Source organism: Brachycentrus maculatus, unplaced genomic scaffold (assembly GCF_059751285.1).
Source record: "Brachycentrus maculatus isolate JH-2025_06_01 unplaced genomic scaffold, ASM5975128v1 h1tg000349l, whole genome shotgun sequence".
Lineage (NCBI taxonomy): Eukaryota > Metazoa > Arthropoda > Insecta > Trichoptera > Brachycentridae > Brachycentrus > Brachycentrus maculatus.
In genome coordinates, this window is record NW_028281098.1 from 261,228 (window position 1) to 285,205 (window position 23,978).

The window sequence follows — 23,978 nt, forward strand, 5'->3', positions numbered from 1 at the left end:
TTTCAAGAACGTCATAAATCAAAAATCATCAATTTTTAGTTCTGTATGTTTTCAGAATGCCCAGAAAATGTACTATATCCCAGCAAAAGAGGCATATTTTTAACTTAATATTTACCCGCTACAGGACAGAAAGGGTTGTTTTTGCATTTTGAAGAAAATGTATTATTTAATAATTTTTTTGAATATACTAAATATTTTTCAAATGGAGAAAAAACCTTCAGGTTTTACTTAAAAAGATCTGTTGCACAGTAAAAAGTTTAATAAGTGGCTTGATATTTATTTTTAAAACATTGTGTTATATTTTTAAACTTTAAAAACGTTCTCCTGAAAAATAAAGTTTTTTGATTTATGACGTTCTTGAAAGGAGTGAGCGACATGTCAAAATATTAAAAAAAAAAAAAACAGGTATAATAAATAGGCACAAGAAGCATATTTAAAATAAATAAATGAGAAAACACAAGGTAAGAAGCATATTTGAAATAAACAAATGAGAAAATATAAAAAAAAACATAAGGTAAAAACAAAATAAGAAAGTACGACTAATCACTACATATATATCTTTCCATAAAGTACCTTCTCAGATCATTTATTTTGGATCTCCGAATGGGTTTCATTTTATACATAACATATAACATGATTCGGAGGCATGGTCTAGGTGACGTTGTCCATGACAGAAGGACCTACAGTCTGAGGACAAAGAGAGCTGACTCCAACAGTCTACAAAGACGATAAGTTGGGATGAAGCCAGTAAGAAGAAGAGACATATCACTCACTCCTTTCAAGAACGTCATAAATAAAAATACTTGATCTTTCACGAGAACGTTTTTAAAGTTAAAAAATATAATACAATGTATTAAAAATAAATATCAAGCCACTTACTGAACTTTTTACTGTGCAACAGAACTTTTTACGTAAAACCTGAAGGTATTTTCTCCATTTGAAAAATATTTAGTATATTTAAAAAAAATATTTTACAATACCTTTTCTTCAAAATGCAAAAACAATACTTTCTGCCCTGAAGCGAGTAAATATTAAGTTAAAAATATGCCGCCTTTGCTGGGATATAGTATATTTTCTGGGCATTCCGAAAACATGCACAACTGAAAACTGACGATTTTTGATTTATGACGTTCTTGAAAGGAGTGAGCGATATATAATGTATGTCTGTGTGTTAAATTTATTTACATCCGAAATATTAATTATAAGTATTCGATGTTATCTTATGGATAATTGGTTTCTTAATAAAATAAAATAAGGTATATATCCCATTGTTTGAGCTCACAAAAAATTTCGCAACGGATTCAGTTGTGATTTCAAGCACATAGGACCCAGATACGAATAATTGCAGCCGCGTTACAAAATTGGCCATTTGCATATATTTTTTTGCGAAATCGAAATAATTCACCGACTAACGTATTATTCTTCTAATCGAAGCCTTGGATGCATCCGACGGTAACAGAGTGCATACTTTAGTGAATTTTAGGGTAAGAGGACCATTGTTGGCCAGTTAGTTAAACCATTTTCTTTTATTTACACTGTTGTGAGTGTTTACTGTTCTGTAATTGCCGCTTATTTGTTTACTTAGTTATCTGAAAATGTAACACTCTGCTTATCTAATTTATTATTAGATTAAAACCAATATTTTTAGCTTTTCCACTTTTTTATTTGACCAGCGACCGGGTTTCGTCGTTACCGACATCATCAGACTGGTCTGATGATGTCGGTAAAGACCAGTCAGACCAGTCTGATGATGTCGGTAACGACGAAACCCGGTCGCTGGTCAAATAAAAAAGTGGAAAAGCTAAAAATATTGGTTTTAATCTAATAATATATTAAAAATGCAATTCCATCACGAAGTGTCAGTGGATAATATAACTCTGCTTATCATTCATCGTTCACTTTGTGTAATACCACTTTGTGTAAAACTCTACTTCAAGAATACAGGATTGGGAATAAACATTCTCTAATAAGGTCTACAGTTGATCTGATAAACTAAAGTTTTAAGTGGTATTACACAAATTGAACGATGAATGATAGTGCTATAGTCCACCTCCGTAGTGTTATTAGTCAGAACGTTTGAAATCCCGGGTTCGATTCCCAGGGGGGTCAAAATAAATGAGGGTGATTTTCACTCTCATATTTATTTAATATCACCCTGGACTGGTACAAGAAGCAAAAGGCTGATCACCTTGCCTTCATGCAATTAACGATCAAGATTTATGTATTAATTTTTAAATCAAATACAAGATTTTTTGAGTCTACTTATTTGTATTTTACTAACGAAAACACAAAAAATTAATATTGTGACAATTGTTTCATTCATGTTGTGACATTTGTTTGAGAATGCTATAACTAGGCGAAACTATTGTCACAATATGAATTGTTTATGTGTTTTTGTTAATAAAATACAACTTAGTAAAATTTGCTTTAAAAATTAATACATAAATTAAAATGGAGTTCTACAAATTAAACGCCAAATCAATCAATAATGATCAAGAGAACACTACGTCGCCAAGATGCAGTGCCCTATGCATCACTGGGTGCGGATAAGGGTTAGATATTACCATACCACAAAATAAACAATGCTTTAAAAATACAAAATATCTTTTAAAAAATTGGCTGGTTTTATGTACTCTGAATCAGCTCAACATTCTAAAACCTAAAGACCACTTTAATTGACGGATACCGTTGTTCTTTATGCGTGTAATTTTGGATGTTCATAATTGGGTCATGTCCAACAATGGTACGCCTACCCTACGCTAAGCGATGTTGCGAAATGACAGTGATTTGGAAATCTTAAAAGAGTCGCGAGGACAAAAGTAAACCGTTTATTGACCGTTGTGTTGGCTTAAATTGCAAAACGTCCATCTCCAAATGCGAAATTTTAGACTAACTAACTAACTAACTAACCATCACGCCGCTTCCCCGCAGGGGTAGGCAGAGAGAATAGAGCGCCACACCACTCTGTCCTTCCAAACATTCTTCGCCTCTTCCACGTTCATGCATCTCCTCATACATACCCGCCGATTGTAACGACTCCTAACCTGACCACTTTCAAGTATTTGGCATACCTGATCGTGCCATGTTTTTCTCGGTCTTCCTCTGCTTCTTTTCTCAATAAAATTCGCCTCATAAATTTGTTTTACCGTTCTTTCCTCACTCATTCGTTCTACATGTCCAAACCATCTCAACACACCTTTCTTAATTTTATCGATAATGCTTATCTCAGCTTTGCATTCCTTCCTTATTTCACTATTCGCACATCTATCGTACATCGTTTTGTCGCACATTCTTCTGAGAGATCGCATTTCGACTGCATTCAGTCTACTTTCATCCTTCTGAAATTTTAGGAGGGAAAGAAAACGATCAAACATGCCTTATTTTTATATATTTTTTTTTATATTCATCTTCATCTTATTGTTGTAGGCTTATTTCTAGTAGGTTCTATGTTTAATGGAGAAATACGTCAGATTACGATAATTTTCCTTCGTCTTGTTTTAGTACTTGTGGCCTATCAAGAGATATTAGCCTTCTGCGATGTCGATTCCCAGCTGTCGATCCATCTCTTTGGTGGTCTAACTTTAGGTTGGCCGTGCAGTGCAATGTGAAGGAGTCTGGATGGTTCCATTCTCCTCATATACCACTGTCTTCTTCGTTGCCTTCCCCACACAGCTCTCTTCGTCCTCAGGTTGTAGGTCTTTCTGTCATGGATAACGTCACCTAGACCATGCCATAGAATCATGTTATCTTTCTGCAGCATCCATGAATTCTTCGGTCTTCCTCTAGATGTCTTTCGAGGGAGATCCATGGCGATTGCCTGGTTCACAACAAGATCAGGGTTTCTGCATCCCATGTGCCGTTTCCTTCTTATTTATTTCCATACTCTTCTCATCTTTGTTGATTTATTAATATAAATAAATCCTATGTGGAGAAAACCCCAGAATTTGTGTCGAAATATCGAATATATGTATTATTATATTATATTAAATAAACATTAAAAAAAAATTCTTATAACTTTCTGCTGACGAGAACAATCTTAAGCATGTTGGCGCGTCTACGTCGCATTATATTCACAGGTATTCAAACCCTGATGGTGCATAGGAGACTGCATCATATCGACGGCCCCTACGTAAAGTACTCTATCTGGAAATCTGTTACTTTACAGGAGAGAGCTTAGAAGATTTTTTCAGCGTATTTTTATTTATGAATTAACGGTTTTATCTGAAATTCTAAACTAGTATTATACTTATTAAACTAGGCGTAATTTATTTTATATATTTTTTTCGTTTGTTCGTATTTGTCGGTAACGGTTAGTTGATAACATACACCAAATATCTCAAAATTGACAAAAATGTAGTTAGAGCACTTTACGTAGGGCACGTCGATATAAACGCAGTGTTATCTTGATCGTTAACACATGAAAGAAAGGTGATCAGCCCTCGCCTCCAGGTACCAGAGTAATACTGAATTAATATTTGAGTGCAAAAATCACTTTTATTTATTTGACCCCCCCTACACCTGGGAATCGAACCCGGGACCTCCAGAACGGTAGCCGAACGTGCTGACCATAACATTACGGAGGCGGACTAAACGTCCCTATACAACGTATTTTCAGGTATACAACGTACTAATCATCGTGCTATTTAATACCTGCCGGACATCTATCTCTTTCCTTTGTACAAATGCAATGTTTGTAAGAATCCCTCTTAAAAACAGGTCACAAGGCCTACACCAAGATAAAAGGAATTATTGAAATCCGACGTATTTCTCGATTTAACTCATGGAAGCGCGATCGCGCTCGTTCGCACAAAAGCTGTGAAATAAAACATTTGTTTTATTTTACAGCTTTAGTGAATAACCAGCTGGTTTAGTATTGTTATGACAACGGCGTTGGTTATTACCGTCGGTGCTATAAGGCCGTAAGCGTCGCGTAACGAATCCGTCCGTTACTAAAGATGCCGTTACGGTATGTTGCGCAAGTAACTGATTGAAAAAGTGCTGAAATATCGCGTCTTCAACGGAATTAAATACAGAAGCTAAACATAATACATATTATCATCAATCGAAATATAAATCCTTTCAAAAAATTATTTAAATAAATGTTTCACTTACAACATTTTGAGTGTGTCCAAATACTTGTTCACAAAATCTGGATTATCTCCAATTACAGGAGTTATTTTCATATTATTTTTTGACATCTCACCAATAGATGTCTCTAGTGAAGTTCTAGTGATCCAAGAATAATGTTTCAAAATTGGTTCATATATATAGAACTTCCAAGAATTTGAGTAGTGTGGTTGTCAATAATGTTACACGTATGTATAGTGATCACTTTAACCAGCCTATGATGGTCGCTTCGTCGTCTCGTCATCGTTTCGTCGCACATTCTTCTGAGAGATCGCATTTCGACTGCATTCAGTCTACTTTCATCCTTCGTTTGCCAACTCCATGTTTCACTTCCATACATTAGAGTTGGAACCAGGACTCCGTTGTGCACTGCCAGTTTAGCTTCCACTGATAGGTTTTTATTTGCTATAACTGATTTCAGTGCACCATTCACTTTGTTCCCGGCATTCACTCTCCTTTCTATGTCTTTATCAATCTTTCCATCCCTAGAAAACATACTACCCAAATACACGAAATCATCTACCTGTTCCAAAATCTCTCCATTTACTAATATTTCACATTCATATCTGCATTCTTCTCTTTCAAAAACCATAATTTTGGATTTGCTAACATTCATCAATAAATCACTTTCCTTGCACACATTATACACTTTTGTCACCAACGCCTGCAGGTCTTCTCTGCTATCTCTGCTATGCTACATATTGAGCTTTTACGATAAGGTTTTTTTTTTCTTTACTTTAATATTATATAATAACTAATGAGCGTTTTACTTCAAGTCCACCACCTGGCGATAATGCTAACAGTAAGTGGCCATAATGTCTGTTTTCCTGTTATATTTCTACTCAGCATGATGTAACAGGCTACTAATAACGCAACGTTTTCTTCTAAACTGATATTTTATTTTTATTACCTATAAACGATAGTATGTGATTTTTTAAATCATTTGAAAATAAGCCTATCAACTTGATCGACTTACTATTACGTACGTTAAACACTGTAATTTGCCACATTTTAAAGCTTTATGACACGTGTTTCAATCGAAAATTGCAATCGTATTAAATAACGAATTTCAACATGATTACCTACATACGTTTTAAATTGTAACGTAGTGTCAAAATTAAAAAAAATTCGGTGTCTTATTTTTTAAGATTTAAGATTTTGAACAAAAATAAATAAATACAGTTTCATTATTATCATGCAAATATGTGTGGATTCTCAAATCTCGTATTTTTTCGTATTTCTCGGTTCGAACCCACTCTACCACAATTTGATACCTATTTCTAATAATGAGCCGCTTAGGCTCACAGAAATGAAAGGAAATGGAAATTATTTTTAACATCTCATCAAAGATGAAGAAGAATATGGAAGTCTGGGCATTTACGGGCTGACGACCGTCATAGGCTGGTTTAAGTGATCACTTTACACACGTGTAACATTCACCAATTCTACCCATTATTGACAACCACACTACTCAAATTCTTGGAAGTTCTGTATATATGAACCAATTTAGAAACCTTGTTCTTGAATCACTAGAACTTCACTAGAATTTTCTTAGATAAGTGTTTAATTCATTCCACAAAGACTATATGTTAGGCATTAAAAATTGCTTACATTATATATATAAAAAAAAATTAAGTACCTTCTTCTTTTAAACGTATAACTCATATCGCTCACTCCTTTCAAGAACGTCATAAATCAAAAATCGTCAATTTTCAGTTGTGCATGTTTTCGGAATGCCCAGAAAATGTATTATATACCAGCAAAAGAGGCATATTTTTAACTTGATATTTACCCGCTACAGGGCTGAAAATGTTGTTTTTGCATTTTTAAGAAAAGGTATTCTTTAATTATTTTTTTTTAAATATTAAATATTTTTCAAATGGAGAAAAAACCTTCAGATTTTACCTTAAAAGATCTGTTGCACAGCAAAAGGTTCAATAAGTGGCTTGATATTTATTTTTAATGTATTGTGTTATATTTTTAAACTTTAAAAACGTTCTCCTGAAAAATCTAGTGTTTTGATTTATGACGTTCTTGAAAGGAGTGAGCGATATATTACATATTTACATGTTTTTTTTTCATTTCCATCTTTTTGATTTTTTGTTTTCTATTAAAATCAAATATTTGTAGTTTATATTAGCACTTTGAATCTAATTTTATTTCTCATTTCCATTTTATTCTTGCCAGTGCCCTTTACAGGCCAAGCCTTTGTGGTATCTTTCAATATTAATACATTTTTGTACTTATAATTATATTATATGAGTGAAATGCACAAGAATTTAAAATAAAGAAGAAATAAAACCGTACCTACGTATACATAAGTGATGGCCGAAAAAGCGCTGCAAGCTTCCCTCTAGCGCAGTGCCCTGAGCACCACTCTGTGCCGAAAAGGGCTAGAAAGATAAAGCAGAGAAGAGATTCTTTAGGGTAGGTCCAGTCGCAGAACGTACTCTAGTGCGATGTAGCGACTACTTCCGTTTCCTAGGTCCGATGCCAGACCTAGTCCAATGGCTAGGCGAGCCGAGGGCCGGTTTTACTGGAATATGCAACAGTAAACTATGCGAGAGAGCGTCGAACTATCGGAGTACCTATGTGCATCTTTCCCTATTATCTCATAGCCCTCTGGGCTAACTCCATCCGGCCCTGCGAGACGATTCAAAGAAAATTTATTTAAAAAAAAACTTACTAACTAACACTCTCCTTATTATTCATCGTTCACTTTATGTAATACCACTTTAAAAAAACACTACTTCTTGACTACCGGTTTCGGAATAATCATTCCATCATCAGGTCAAATGTACACTAATGTGAAATTGTTATAGTACCACAAAGTTAACAATGCTTTTTACATACAAAAAATAACTTATTAACCATCAAGTCGCTTCCCCGCAGGGGTAGGCAGAGAGAATAGAACGTCACACCGATCTGTCTTTGCAAACAATGTTCGCCTTTTCCACATGCAAGCATCTCTTCATACATACCCGCCGACTATTCCGACTGCTGACCTGTATGTAGAGAAATATTTGAAATACTTGATCATGCCAAGTTTATTCATTATGTCTTTCTCTGCTTCTATTACCAATCACATTCGCCTCATACTGCAGCTGTCTAGTTCACAAATGTCAAATATGATTGACGTACGAAGCCATTTGCAAAAATTATAACATCTTCCGATAGGGTGATTCATTTTGCGCCACCTCTATAGCATTCAGTTCCACCAAGATATGTCAACAAAAATGAATTATTTTTAAAATTACACTCTTTTTGACAAACCTCTTTTTACAACATCATCCACTATGCAATATACAGTATATTTGTGTAAATATTATATTTTAATTTCTCTTTTTTACATCTGCCATAGAAAAATGATCCTTACTGTCTTCAGACAATGCGCGCTAATTAAGAAAGTATCGCTTGAGGCTTAGAAGTTTATTTGGAATCGAACTGTAAACATCACGGCTAGAAATGCCAATATAAGAAAGTGAAGAGTGTTGCCATAAGCGTTCAATATTCAAGTACCTACCTAAACCTTTATTTTAGTACCTACTTAATTATTAATTTCCTAATGGCCCGTTTTTTAATAAGTCTTTAAAAAATAACTATATTTTTAATACATTTTTTCATCTCAACATACATGGAGAAGAATATAAAAGTCTGGGTATTTACAGGACTATTGACCTGTCGTAGGCTGGTTATGTGATCACTTTACACACGTGCCACATTAGCCATTCTACCCCTGATGACGCACTACTCAACTTTTCGGAATTCCTAGATATATTGATCAATCTCATGACACAGTATATATGAGTTCACAAAAGCCATCTATGGTGGGTCGAGGAAATCTTTTATTTAGCACAGACCCTTTTTTTTGTATGCATGATCGGAATCCCGGATTATTTTTACATACAGGGAAACGCCTGAAAACATGACTTTTTTATGAAGTAAGCTTCATAAAAAAAGTTGTTATGTTAAATGCTAAAATCAAACACTGTTTTTTTTTAGTCTACTACATTGTATTTTATTGTTTTAAAAAAAAAACACAAAAATGCAATTTGTGACGATTGTTTCACCTTGTTTTATTTAGCACAGACCCTTTTATTTGCATGCATGATCGGAATCCCGGTTTATTTTTACATACAGGGAAACGCCTGAAAACACGATTTTTTTAATGAATTTTATGTTTAATATTAAAATCAAACACTGATTTTTTTTAGTCTACTACATTGTATTTTATTGTTTAAAAAAAATACAAAAAGTAAGTTTTGTGACAATTTTTTCACCTTGTTTTATTTAGCACAGGCCCTTTTATTTGTATGCATGATCGGAATCCCGATTTATTTTTGCATACAGGAAACGCCTGAAAACATGACTTTTTTTATGAAGCTTAAGTTAAATGTTAAAATCAAACACTGATTTTTTTAGTCTACTACATTGTATTTTATTGTTTAAAAAAAACACAAAAAAAATGTGACAATTGTTTCACCTTGTTATGGCATTTTCAAACGAATGCCCGACATTTAGTAGAAACAAAAATCGGTGTTTGATTTTAACATTTTTTTCTGCCATCATGATAAAGATTGAAGTGAACAGTGAAGCGCCCTTGAGGTATTTCTTTACGAAAATGGCGCTATATAGGTTATCCAAATTTATTATTATTATTATTATTGAAAAGTAAAAAGTCACACGTCACTCGTAGCTGGCTGCACTATAATTGCATGAATGGAAACGCCTTTCCATATTTTCACAGGTGTGTCAACTATTGTGTATACAACCGCGTAGAGCATTCATCGTCAGTAAACAAAAATCCGATTTCAAGATAACTACTTTTTTTCAACACATTTCCAACTCTCTTTTGTTAACAATGTTACCTAACTATCTAATAACCAACTGACCGTCACGCCGCTTCCCCGTAAGGGTAGACAGAGTGAAAAAACGTCACAATACTATTTCGTTGCAAACATTATTCATCTCATTTTTTTGACATCTCATCAAAGATGAAGAAGAATATGGAAGTCTGGGCATTTACGGGGCTGACAACCGTCATAGACTGGTTTTAGTGATCACTTAACACAACTGTAACATTCACCAATTCTACCCATTATTGATAACTACACTACTCAAATTCTGGGAAGTTTTATATTTATGAAACAAATTTGAAACATTGTTCTTGAATCACTAGAACTTCACTAGAGACATCTATTGTTGAAATGAAAAGAAGCTTATTCTTCTTCATCTTTGATGAGATGTCAAAAAAATATGAAAATAACTCCTGTAATTGGAGATAATCCAGATTTTGTAAACAAGTGTTTGGACACACTCAAAATTCATTGTTATTCATCTCATCCACATTCGTGCATCTCTTCTCATACGCCGATTATTTTAACTCCTGACTTGACCAATTTCAAGTATATATCATTTCCATTTGAAATACTTAGAGAGTGTATGGTCAGCACGCTCAGCTACCGTGCTGGAGGTCTCGGGTTCGATTCCCAGGGGGGCTCAAATAAATATAAGTGATTTTTTCACTCTGATATTTTTTCAATAATATCCTGGACTGGTTGGTACCTGAAGCGGAGGGCTGATCGCCTTTCCTTCACGCGTTAACGATTAAGATGTCACTGCGTTAATATGGTGCAGTGCCCTATGCACCATTGGATGCGGATAAGAGTTTGAAGCATGAAGAAGTTTAAAATATACTTGAAAATAGTCACTGCGTTAATACGTGCAGTGCCCTATGCATCATTGGGTGCGGATAAGGGTTTGAAGAAAGAAGAAGTTTAAGAATATACTTGAAAATGGTATATTTCATCATTTTGTTTCGTCGAATTCTTCTGGTCAACGTTCATGTGTTAACGATCAAGATGACACTGTGTTTATGTGATGCAGTGCCCTATGCACCATTGGGTGCGGTTAAGGGTTTAAAGAATGTAGAAGTTTAAAATATACTTGTAAATAGTATATTTGATCATTTTGCTTCGTCGAACTCTTCTGGTCATCGTTCGTGTGTTAACGATCAAGAGGACACTGTGTTTATGTGATGCAGTGCCCTACACACCATTGGGTGCGGATAAGGGTTTAAAGAATGTAGAAGTTTAAAATATACTTGTAAATAGTATATTTGATCATTTTGCTTCGTCGAACTCTTCTGGTCAACGTTCGTGTGTTAACGATCAAGAGGACACTGTGTTTATGTGATGCAGTGCCCTATGTACATCGGGTGCGGATAAGGGTTTAAAGAATGTAGAAGTTTAAAATATACTTGTAAATAGTATATTTGATCATTTTGCTTCGTCGAACTCTTCTGGTCAACGTTCGTGTGTTAACGATCAAGAGGACACTGTGTTTATGTGATGCAGTGCCCTACACACCATTGGGTGCGGGTGAGGGTTTAAAGAATGTAGAAGTTTAAAATATACTTGTAAATAGTATATTTGATCATTTTGCTTCGTCGAACTCTTCTGGTCAACGTTCGTGTGTTAACGATCAAGAGGACACTGTGTTTATGTGATGCAGTGCCCTACACACCATTGGGTGCGGGTGAGGGTTTAAAGAATGAAGAAGTTTAAAATATACTTGTGAATAGTATATTTGATCATTTTGCTTCGTCGAACTCTTCTGGTCATCGTTCGTGTGTTAACGATCAAGAGGACACTGTGTTTATGTGATGCAGTGCCCTACACACCATTGGGTGCGGGTGAGGGTTTGAAGAATGAAGAAGTTTAAAATATAAGTACTTGAAAATAGTATATATGATCATTTTGCTTCGTTGAACTCTTCTGGTCAACGTTCGTGTGTTAACGATCAAGAGGACACTGTGTTTATGTGATGCAGTGCCCTATGCACCATTGGGTGCGGGTGAGGGTTTAAAGAATGAAGAAGTTTAAAATATACTTGTGAATAGTATATTTGATCATTTTGCTTCGTCGAACTCTTCTGGTCATCGTTCGTGTGTTAACGATCAAGAGGACACTGTGTTTATGTGATGCAGTGCCCTATGCACCATTGGGTGCGGGTGAGGGTTTAAAGAATGTAGAAGTTTAAAATATACTTGTGAATAGTATATTTGATCATTTTGCTTCGTCGAACTCTTCTGGTCATCGTTCGTGTGTTAACGATCAAGAGGACACTGTGTTTATGTGATGCAGTGCCCTATGCACCATTGGGTGCGGGTGAGGGTTTAAAGAATGTAGAAGTTTAAAATATACTTGTGAATAGTATATTTGATCATTTTGCTTCGTCGAACTCTTCTGGTCATCGTTCGTGTGTTAACGATCAAGAGGACACTGTGTTTATGTGATGCAGTGCCCTACGCACCATTGGGTGCGGGTGAGGGTTTGAAGAATGAAGAAGTTTAAAATATACTTGTGAATAGTATATTTGATCATTTTGCTTCGTCGAACTCTTCTGGTCAACGTTCGTGTGTTAACGATCAAGAGGACACTGTGTTTATGTGATGCAGTGCCCTACACACCATTGGGTGCGGGTGAGGGTTTAAAGAATGAAGAAGTTTAAAATATACTTGTGAATAGTATATTTGATCATTTTGCTTCGTCGAACTCTTCTGGTCAACGTTCGTGTGTTAACGATCAAGAGGACACTGTGTTTATGTGATGCAGTGCCCTACACACCATTGGGTGCGGGTGAGGGTTTAAAGAATGTAGAAGTTTAAAATATACTTGTAAATAGTATATTTGATCATTTTGCTTCGTCGAACTCTTCTGGTCAACGTTCGTGTGTTAACGATCAAGAGGACACTGTGTTTATGTGATGCAGTGCCCTACACACCATTGGGTGCGGGTGAGGGTTTAAAGAATGAAGAAGTTTAAAATATACTTGTGAATAGTATATTTGATCATTTTGCTTCGTCGAACTCTTCTGGTCAACGTTCGTGTGTTAACGATCAAGAGGACACTGTGTTTATATGATGCAGTGCCCTACACACCATTGGGTGCGGGTGAGGGTTTAAAGAATGTAGAAGTTTAAAATATACTTGTAAATAGTATATTTGATCATTTTGCTTCGTCGAACTCTTCTGGTCAACGTTCGTGTGTTAACGATCAAGAGGACACTGTGTTTATGTGATGCAGTGCCCTACACACCATTGGGTGCGGGTGAGGGTTTAAAGAATGAAGAAGTTTAAAATATACTTGTGAATAGTATATTTGATCATTTTGCTTCGTCGAACTCTTCTGGTCAACGTTCGTGTGTTAACGATCAAAAGGACACTGTGTTTATATGATGCAGTGCCCTACACACCATTGGGTGCGGGTGAGGGTTTAAAGAATGTAGAAGTTTAAAATATACTTGTAAATAGTATATTTGATCATTTTGCTTCGTCGAACTCTTCTGGTCAACGTTCGTGTGTTAACGATCAAGAGGACACTGTGTTTATGTGATGCAGTGCCCTACGCACCATTGGGTGCGGATGAGGGTTTAAAGAATGTAGAAGTTTAAAATATACTTGTGAATAGTATATTTGATCATTTTGCTTCGTCGAACTCTTCTGGTCATCGTTCGTGTGTTAACGATCAAGAGGACACTGTGCTTATGTGATGCAGTGCCCTATGCACCATTGGGTGCGGTTAAGGGTTTAAAGAATGTAGAAGTTTAAAATATACTTGTAAATAGTATATTTGATCATTTTGCTTCGTCGAACTCTTCTGGTCATCGTTCGTGTGTTAACAATCAAGGTGACACTGTGTTTATATGATGCAGTGCCCTATGCACCATTGGGTGCGGATAAGGGTTTAAAGAATGTAGAAGTTTAAAATATACTTGTGAATAGTATATTTGATCATTTTGCTTCGTCGAACTCTTCTGGTCATCGTTCGTGTGTTAACGATCAAGAGGACACTGTGTTTATGTGATGCAGTGCCCTACACACCATTGGGTGCGGGTGAGGGTTTGAAGAATGAAGAAGTTTAAAATATACTTGTGAATAGTATATTTGATCATTTTGCTTCGTCGAACTCTTCTGGTCATCGTTCGTGTGTTAACGATCAAGAGGACACTGTGTTTATATGATGCAGTGCCCTATGCACCATTGGGTGCGGATAAGGGTTTGAAGAATGAAGAAGTTTAAAATATACTTGTGAATAGTATATTTGATCATTTTGCTTCGTCGAACTCTTCTGGTCATCGTTCGTGTGTTAACGATCAAGAGGACACTGTGTTTATGTGATGCAGTGCCCTACGCACCATTGGGTGCGGATGAGGGTTTAAAGAATGTAGAAGTTTAAAATATACTTGTAAATAGTATATTTGATCATTTTGCTTCGTCGAACTCTTCTGGTCATCGTTCGTGTGTTAACGATCAAGAGGACACTGTGTTTATGTGATGCAGTGCCCTACACACCATTGGGTGCGGGTGAGGGTTTGAAGAATGAAGAAGTTTAAAATATACTTGTGAATAGTATATTTGATCATTTTGCTTCGTCGAACTCTTCTGGTCATCGTTCGTGTGTTAACGATCAAGAGGACACTGTGTTTATATGATGTAGTGCCCTATGCACCATTGGGTGCGGGTGAGGGTTTGAAGAATGAAGAAGTTTAAAATATACTTGTGAATAGTATATTTGATCATTTTGCTTCGTCGAACTCTTCTGGTCATCGTTCGTGTGTTAACGATCAAGAGGACACTGTGTTTATGTGATGCAGTGCCCTACACACCATTGGGTGCGGGTGAGGGTTTGAAGAATGAAGAAGTTTAAAATATACTTGTGAATAGTATATTTGATCATTTTGCTTCGTCGAACTCTTCTGGTCATCGTTCGTGTGTTAACGATCAAGAGGACACTGTGTTTATGTGATGCAGTGCCCTACACACCATTGGGTGCGGGTGAGGGTTTGAAGAATGAAGAAGTTTAAAATATACTTGTGAATAGTATATTTGATCATTTTGCTTCGTCGAACTCTTCTGGTCATCGTTCGTGTGTTAACGATCAAGAGGACACTGTGTTTATATGATGTAGTGCCCTATGCACCATTGGGTGCGGGTGAGGGTTTGAAGAATGAAGAAGTTTAAAATATACTTGTGAATAGTATATTTGATCATTTTGCTTCGTCGAACTCTTCTGGTCATCGTTCGTGTGTTAACGATCAAGAGGACACTGTGTTTATATGATGCAGTGCCCTACACACCATTGGGTGCGGGTGAGGGTTTGAAGAATGAAGAAGTTTAAAATATACTTGTGAATAGTATATTTGATCATTTTGCTTCGTCGAACTCTTCTGGTCATCGTTCGTGTGTTAACGATCAAGAGGACACTGTGTTTATGTGATGCAGTGCCCTATGCACCATTGGGTGCGGGTGAGGGTTTGAAGAATGAAGAAGTTTAAAATATAAGTACTTGAAAATAGTATATATGATCATTTTGCTTCGTTGAACTCTTCTGGTCAACGTTCGTGTGTTAACGATCAAGAGGACACTGTGTTTATATGATGCAGTGCCCTATGCACCATTGGGTGCGGTTAAGGGTTTAAAGAATGTAGAAGTTTAAAATATACTTGTGAATAGTATATTTGATCATTTTGCTTCGTCGAACTCTTCTGGTCAACGTTCGTGTGTTAACGATCAAGAGGACACTGTGTTTATGTGATGCAGTGCCCTATGCACCATTGGGTGCGGATAAGGGTTTAAAGAATGTAGAAGTTTAAAATATACTTGTGAATAGTATATTTGATCATTTTGCTTCGTCGAACTCTTCTGGTCATCGTTCGTGTGTTAACAATCAAGGTGACACTGTGTTTATATGATGCAGTGCCCTATGCACCATTGGGTGCGGATAAGGGTTTGAAGAATGAAGAAGTTTAAAATATACTTGTGAATAGTATATTTGATCATTTTGCTTCGTCGAACTCTTCTGGTCAACGTTCATGTGTTAACAATCAAGGTGACACTGTGTTTATATGATGCAGTGCCCTATGCACCATTGGGTGCGGATAAGGGTTTAAAGAATGTAGAAGTTTAAAATATACTTGTGAATAGTATATTTGATCATTTTGCTTCGTCGAACTCTTCTGGTCATCGTTCGTGTGTTAACGATCAAGAGGACACTGTGTTTATGTGATGCAGTGCCCTATGCACCATTGGGTGCGGATAAGGGTTTGAAGAATGAAGAAGTTTAAAATATACTTGTGAATAGTATATTTGATCATTTTGCTTCGTCGAACTCTTCTGGTCATCGTTCGTGTGTTAACGATCAAGAGGACACTGTGTTTATGTGATGCAGTGCCCTACGCACCATTGGGTGCGGATGAGGGTTTAAAGAATGTAGAAGTTTAAAATATACTTGTAAATAGTATATTTGATCATTTTGCTTCGTCGAACTCTTCTGGTCATCGTTCGTGTGTTAACGATCAAGAGGACACTGTGTTTATGTGATGCAGTGCCCTACACACCATTGGGTGCGGGTGAGGGTTTAAAGAATGAAGAAGTTTAAAATATACTTGTGAATAGTATATTTGATCATTTTGCTTCGTCGAACTCTTCTGGTCAACGTTCATGTGTTAACAATCAAGGTGACACTGTGTTTATGTGATGCAGTGCCCTACACACCATTGGGTGCGGGTGAGGGTTTGAAGAATGTAGAAGTTTAAAATATACTTGTAAATAGTATATTTGATCATTTTGCTTCGTCGAACTCTTCTGGTCATCGTTCGTGTGTTAACGATCAAGAGGACACTGTGTTTATGTGATGCAGTGCCCTATGCACCATTGGGTGCGGATAGGGCTTTGACGAATGAAGAAGAAGAACATACAAGGAATAAATAATCTCTTGCCAGTCATTAACCTTTTCATAGCCGCAAATAAATTACGCGGCAGTGCTCAACAGGCCAAGTATTTTTTTGAAAAAAAAAAGTTGTCTTAACACATTGTAATCGGATCACGTATTGATACGTGTTTAGCAAATTAATGCTAGAAAGCGGATCACGTATTTATACGTTTTTGATAGATTGTTAGTGGAGCGCGGGCCACGGTCAAATACGGGTTCCAATATACTTGAGTTTTCGCTATATAGCGTCTGTAGGGTTGTAGCCATGCAGGTAAAAATCTTTTGAGAACAATAGATGGTTTGGATGGGATTGAGGACAATAGATAATGGTACATATAACGGTAAACATGCAACACTAAGACGAAGAATAATATTTTTTTTAGTTTATTTCACTACTCTTTGGTGGTCGGACGTTGCTAAAACCTAAATATCGAGTACATAGATATTATATATATACAATATTACGTACATATTTACATTTTATTTTAGTGTTTAAAAGTTAAAATACTTTTGATAAATTTTCGATGAAACAGACATTTTTACCAAGATTGTGATTAAAAGTTTGTTATTTTTTTTAGTTAGTTATATTATTATATTTTGTTTTATCCCATAAGAAAAATGTCTCACCACAATGAAGATAGTGACCAAGAAATATACGCCGACAATTTGTTGTAAATATTTTTGAAGTTATCGCAATTTTTCTAGAGGTCTACGTTAGCGCGAAATTACGCGAAAAATCACCCGTTACCAGCACTAGTACGCGGCCGAAAACTGCCCGATCACAATGTGTTAAGATTTTTTTTTTGTTGTTTTTATTGAATTATAATTTACTTACCAAATATTATATCCCGCATCGATTGTTAGAGTTTTATTCTTGAAGTTAAACCAGTTTCAAATTTTCAGGGTTGTCACACTGAGTCGCACACGCAAGTTTTTATTAAATTTAATATTAACACACAACTATTATTTATCAATGGAATATTTTAAAATAATAAGAAAAACACAAAAAAATTGAGCAAAATAAAAACCCCTGGCGTTCAAAACAATCGATTAAAATAATCAATATTTCAAGTGGTTTGAGTGGTAGCCCTAATGACATCTGTCAACTGTCAGCTGAAAGTGATACCGATAAATCACTTAAAAGTATTTAAAAACTTTATAAAATATTTTGTGACAACTTCAACTGATGGCAATGTATGTTCCGTTTTTGACAGATTGTCAATATGAGTTAAAACTGCGGAGTAATACGTCATCAAAAGTACTGACGAGATATCTCGTCTCTGGCCATACGGGCACTCCGCCATTTGCCGAGATATCTCGTCTCTGGCAACCATCGGGTTAAATCATTCCGTCCGCGAGTTTTGAATCAACACACTAACGTAATTGGGTTATTTTTTTCATCACACTCAATGCAATCATTATTCAACACACTTTCGTACGCCAAAATGCCGTTCACCCCGCTGTTGTCCGCCGCAGCAGGCTCTTACCGAACTCTTTCGTTTCTAGTTATTAAATATTTAATAACTTATTCACAACTTCTCGACATAGACGAAGAAAAATATGAAATGTGCAAAAAGGTGTATATGGACCATTTTCAGACGGGAGGAATATCTAATTTAACATTTCAATTCAAACCCTTATCCGCACCCCAATGGCGCATAGGGCACTGCATTATATAAACACAGTGTTATCTTGATTGTTTTAATGAACACACGAAGGAAAGGTGATCAGTCCTCCGCTTCAGGTACCAACCAGTCCAGGATATTATTGAAAAAATATCAGTGTGAAAAAATCACTTATATTTATTTGAGCCCCCCTGGGAATCGAACCCGAGACCTCCAGCACGGTAGCTGAGCGTGCTGACCATACTAAGTATTTCAAATGGAATTGAAATATACATGAAAATGGTCAAGTCAGGAGTCGAAATAATCGGCTGCACGGTGCGGATGCACGAATGTGGATGAGATGAATAACGTTTGCAACATTTTGAGTGTGTGCAAATAATGTTCACAAAATCTGGATTATCTATTATTAAAATCACTTATATTTATTTGACCCCCCTCCCTGGGAATCGAACCCGGGACCTCCAGAACGGCAGTCGAGCGTGCTGACCATAACACTACGGAGGCGGACACACAATTTAACATACTCAACCTGTAAAGGATTGTATTAGACTCGTTTTGTCTTTATAACAGCCGATATAATTAATATTTTCATTCATCATTCTCTTTCCCGAAATTTGCCTTCGTAAAAACGTTTTTTTCGTAAGTTGGCAACGAATGACGTCACAGAAACGAATCCACACTACTTCTGTTACAGCTCTATAAAGCAGGTACATACATATAGGGATACGCCCCATAACACACCCGATGACGTAAAATTTGATGACGTATAGCGGTGTTTGTTTTTCGTTTGTTTAAAATATCTAAAGTTTAAACCTTCATATCTTCCTTATTTTCTACAAATTTTAATAAGAATCGTACCGATAGTCTTTTAATTTTCCATTTTAATTTATTAGCCAATAATAACACGTCATTAGAAAAATCCCTTAAAAAGCATAGCATAGCATAAACATATAACGTTTTGAGTGTGTCCAAATATTTGTTCGCAAATCTGGATTATGTGAACAAGTATTTGAACACACCTAAAATATTGTGATATAAAATATTTGAAAAACATGGCACGATCAGGTATGCCAAATACTTGAAAGTGGTCAGGTTAGGAGTCGTAACAATCGGCGGGTATGTTATGAGGAGATGCATGAACGTGAAAGAGGCGAAGAATGTTTGCAAGGACAGAGTGGTGTGGCGCTCTATTCTCTCTGCCTACCCCTGATGGTTAGTTAGTTAGTTAGTTAAAATATTATGAATTTCTTTTCAAACTCATTGAACTTCCTTTAATTTTTCATAAATTCTGTTATATCATCAGACACTTTCAATCCTATGAACATTCGACAATTTCATGTATTATTATTTTTTCCATCCAATTCCAAAGCACTGCTCTTCTCTTGCAATCTCTATTGATAAACCTCTTATTTTTTGACATCGCGTTATTCAATTTATTACATTTTCTTCTAAAAACACGTTTTTACAAAATCCGACGGCGATGTTCTGGTTTTTGAGTGTTGGTGCCACTTTTTACGACGAATACTTTCGTTGGAATTCATACTCGAAAGCGAAAAAACCGGCCGAGCGCTTGTCTTTGGGCTTTCTCCTGTCAAAAGTTTTTGCCGCCAAATATTATGACGGCGGCCATTTTGAGGTATTCCAATTATTATTTAAAACAAGAAAACGATGGTAGGTACTTACTGAGGAATTTAGATTATCTCCGATTATATCAGTTATTTTTCATATTATTTTTTTACATCTCATCAAAGATGAAGAAGAATATGGAACTCTGGGTATTTACGGGGCTGATGACCGTCATAGGCAGGTTAAGGTGATCACTTTACACACGTGTAACATTCACCGATTCTTCCATATTCTTCTTCATCTATGTTGAGATTTTACAAAGAGTTGAATATCCCATTGTAAAAGTATTGCATAGGCAAGAGATCTGTGCAGCAACTCTACAGGGCGTATGTTGTGTAAGGTATATGGGAGTAAGTGCAGTGCAGTTCATTGTGGCAGGAAGATCCATCGGATGAATGCAATCCGCTATTACTGGTATGCATACAACACACACACACTGGCGCGAGGCAAAACCTGCCCTAAGCGGTTTTATAACGGAAATGGTAACTGCAGATCAATTACTCCTTTCGTTTCTAGGATCGGCGACCATAGACATTCGTAACTGACTTCCGCAACACGTTAAATTAGGTACCTAATGCAGGGGCGTGCATTCCATACAGGCAGAAAAGCAGTGCCTATCCTAACTTTACAAAATACATAAATTACATACCATTTCTGTATATATATATATATATATATATATATATATATATATATATATATATATATATATATATATATATATATATATATATATATATATATATATATATATATATATATATATATATATATATATATATATATATATATACACTAGCTGCCCTGTACCGGGTAAATATTAAGTAAAAAATATGCCGCTTTTTCTGGGATATAGTATTTATTCTGGGCATTTCGAAAAAATGATATTTATATATATATATATATATAATATATGTATGTATATATATATATATATACTACTATATATATATATATATATATATATATATATATATATATATATATATATATATATATATATATATATATATATATATATATATATATATATATATATATATATATATATACGTAGGAGAGGGTTAAAATGATAAAATAATTATTAATTTACTTCTTTTCCCTCCATTCGCGTTACTTTAAAGACATCGTGACCAGTCTACACCTAATTGCTGTCGTTAAAAAAGACTTAATACTCGAGCCAAGAGCAACCGGCGAAATGCTCGTAGGTAAGTACTTAGCACCATCTTGCATCGTGGAAATTTCTCCGAGTCTACCTACCGATCTGGCATTACAAGTGCCGTTATCCAAGGTAGCACTAGGCAGGAACTAAGTGCTGTAAATATTGCACTATAGAAATTATAGTGATCATAACCCAAGACTTGATAGAAATCCCTCTCGATAAAAACCGTTTTCATCGTTTTTTTATATGAAAAAATGTCTAACTAACCATCACGCCGCTTCCCCATATAAGCGTATATATATATATATATATATATATATATATATATATATATATATATATATATATATATATATATATATATATATATATATATATATATATATATATATATTTATATATATATATATATATATATATATATATATATATATATATGTATATATATATATATATATATATATATATATATATATATATATATATATATATATATATATATAAATATACATATATATATATATATATATATATATATATATATATATATATATATATATATATATATATATATATATTATATATATATAAATATATATATATATATATATATATATATTTATATATATATATATATATATATATATATATATATATATATATATATATATATATATATATATATATATATATATATATATATATATATATATATATATATATATATATATATATATATATATATATATATATATATATATATATATATATATATATATATATATATATATATATATATATATATATATATATATATACATATTATATTCCAGGGGTAGGCAGAGAAAATATTCTTCTTGCAAACATTCTTCGCCTCTTCCGCGTTCATGCAACTCCTCATACATACCCCCCGATTATTACGACTTCTAACCTGACCACTTTCAAGTATTTGACATACCTGATCGTGCCATGTTTTTCTCGGTCTTCCTCTGCTCCTTTTTCCAATAACGTATAAATTAATGATTAAGGAAATTATTTATTCGGCATTAATATGATTGTTATAAAAAAACGTGAGAAAAGAACGCTACATCAATCCGTCTTTGCAAACAATCTTAGCCTGCTTTATAAAATAAAACAATAATAATTATAAATGAATAAATTGAATTGAATTGAAAAAAACTTTGTTTTTAACCATTTTTTTATTGGTACATTTTTTTCCACTCGGTTTCGACAAGAACCTTGTCATCATCAGGGTTAAACATGTACATGTTAAAAAGATCGATATGCAAGGAGATACGGTTCAGCAGTGCGGATTGCGTGCGGAAACACGTCCGGCCCCTAGCGCGACCGTTCGCGTGCTGAATTTGAACGACTGATATCTGAGCGTTGGGAAGCTAAAATAATTAGGCTGCACCATCAATCTGTAGAATTTCTTAGGCAGTCTTTTGAAAAATCTGGTATGGGGCCATATTCTATGTATAACAACTTTGCATAATGCATAGCTCTTGTTGACTTATGGTGTTGGGATGGTGCAAGAGACAACACAATGGGGGTCAGTGGCCAGCCGTGAGAGGGAGGATGCCTGATGCCATGGGAAACCATTGTTCTCCGCGAACACCATGGGATAACGCGATAATAGACGCCCAAGAGTTGCCTCGTTCTTCCTTTGTTTGCCTCGAAGTGAATCCGATAGCGATCCAATATATGAAGGCTCTAGACTACGATATATATATATATATATATATATATATATATATATATATAAATATATATATATATATATATATATATATATATATATATACATATGTAATAAAATACCTAGGTACCTACCTATACATTTTATTAAGTACCTACATATAGTACAAATCTACCACCAGATGTCGCATGCGTCGCACTGAATAAACAAAAGACATCAGATAGAAAAATATTGTAAAGATTAGCAAATACTAAAAAAATAAATGTATTTAAAAATTATACGCATATCGGTACTTTTTCGACAAAGGCGATCGAATCAAGGCCCAATATTCGATAAATCTCAACTTTTTTTCGTAATTGAATTTTTCGCTTAAAGCACCGTTTTTATATTAAAGAAATATGTTTTTATACGAAATAAATATATGGTTTTGAAAAAAAAACAGTATTTGAAAGATGAGGAGTTAAAAAAATTTGTTGCGATATGTATTCTAAAAAAACAAAGGTTGTATATTATATATTCTAAATATTGTGCGCGTGCACACAAAAGAAAGAATATTAGATCCGTGAAAAAAAAACAAAGACTGGAATATAGTAAAAATAATAAAATAAAAATATTAATAAAACATAGTCAGAATAATAGTAAAAATAAACAAGACTGAAACACAAATAAGAAAGTTTAATTATTTTTTTATTAATTAAACCATATCCGCTCCCTAGGTGGAGCATATGGAGTCCACAAACTGTCTCCAGGCTTTTCTGTCGGCAGCCAGCTCCCTTGCATCCTCCCAAGTCAGATCCGCGTCCCGAAGCTCTGACGAGAACTGCCGACGAATTGTCAGCAGTGGTCGTCCTGGGCGGCGCGAACCTGATGCCTTGTAAAAGAGGCAAGCTTGACGGCGGCTCTCGGGAGGCATGCGGAGTACATGGCCAAGCCAACTGAATCGCCTTTTCTTGACGACAGTTGTG

General features: G+C 34.9%; 1 protein-coding gene across 3 annotated transcripts in view; it reads left to right on the top strand.

The window, feature by feature from the left end:
- Rhp (GTP-Rho-binding protein rhophilin) overlaps positions 1 to 23,978 on the top strand; it is a 164,967-nt gene that overhangs the window by 121,775 nt on the left and 19,214 nt on the right. The gene's annotated exons all lie outside the window — the stretch shown is intronic.